General features: G+C 38.5%; 1 protein-coding gene across 2 annotated transcripts in view; it reads right to left on the bottom strand.

Annotated features, from left to right (window-relative positions):
• sec31a (SEC31 homolog A, COPII coat complex component) overlaps nt 1–890 on the bottom strand; it is a 64572-nt gene extending 63682 nt beyond the window's left edge. The window contains exon 1 of one of the 2 annotated variants that reach the window (XM_014029901.1): nt 672–890. The gene's annotated coding sequence lies outside the window, so the exon portion shown is untranslated. The remainder of the gene's footprint in view (nt 1–671) is intronic. The other variant, XM_014029902.1, reaches the window with a different exon arrangement.
• Nucleotides 891–1049: the final 159 nt, after the last annotated feature.

Genomic DNA, 1049 nt, shown 5'->3' with positions numbered 1-1049 from the left:
CTATGACATTTATAAATGTATGAATCATATGGTGAAAAACTGACTTTGAAAAATAAATCTGTTATTTTTCTTATAAAAGTCTAAATAAAACATAAATATTGGTGGTAATTTTTGACTGAGTAACTTTACAAACAGCAGCCCATAGGAAATAATCACTGAAAAGACTTTTACAACCTGTTTCATTCTGGAGCAAACTAACCTTTAAAAAACTGAAAAGATAAATTGCTTTAACTGATTAAATTATACAGATATAGATGTAAGCTTTGATGTGGAATGAGCTTCATTCCTAACCTAACACATCCTCAGACCTTGACGTCATTATGTTGAATAACACACTCATGTTATTCATAATTATTTTCAAGGTTTGACAAAACAGCTGAAACTTTGTCGTTTTTAAACTGTGATTTTAGGTTAAAACACCAGTATAAAAGGCAGGGGCGACATGCATTCTTTCTCTAAATGTTTCAGAGTATTAATGTTTACATCTGACACAAGTCCTGCAGTTTATAAATGTGACAGCTGTGACTAATCTGACGTTTAAAGACATAAATCTGCAGCAGCTGGCAGTTCTGACTAAAAGACAACCGTGTCCTGATCATTATTATCTCCTCACACAGGTCCAGGAAGAGGACCTGCTGCTAGCTCAGACCTGCACACATAAATCCGTTCACCTTCTTCTTCTTCGCTGCTCCTCACGTGCACAGGAACATAAAGCGACAGGAGACGAACACACGACCCGGGGGGGATCCTTCGGTTCTGATCGAGGACTGAACGAGAGTTCGGACAGACAGGAAGCGAGTTACCGGGTCTGGTCTGCGGACTCGGGACAGATTTCCACGTCCTCACGGGTCTCCATCAACGTGGCACTAAGCAACGACAGCTCCTCCCACGAAGAAGAACATCAACTTCCGGGCAAGGAGCGATGTATGGGATCAAGTTTGTGCCAACAACAATTTGAATTACTCATTGAATCTGTGTGCATAAAATGAAATTTAATGCATTGATTTTAAAATGAATTTCACTAAATTGAAACTGAAACTTTAAAGTTT

The sequence above is a fragment of the Austrofundulus limnaeus genome, unplaced genomic scaffold (genome assembly GCF_001266775.1).
Source record: "Austrofundulus limnaeus strain Quisiro unplaced genomic scaffold, Austrofundulus_limnaeus-1.0 Scaffold969, whole genome shotgun sequence".
In the NCBI taxonomy this organism is placed as follows: domain Eukaryota; kingdom Metazoa; phylum Chordata; class Actinopteri; order Cyprinodontiformes; family Rivulidae; genus Austrofundulus; species Austrofundulus limnaeus.
The sequence above is the reverse complement of the archived record's forward strand: the minus strand, read 5'-3'. Positions and strand labels throughout refer to the sequence as shown.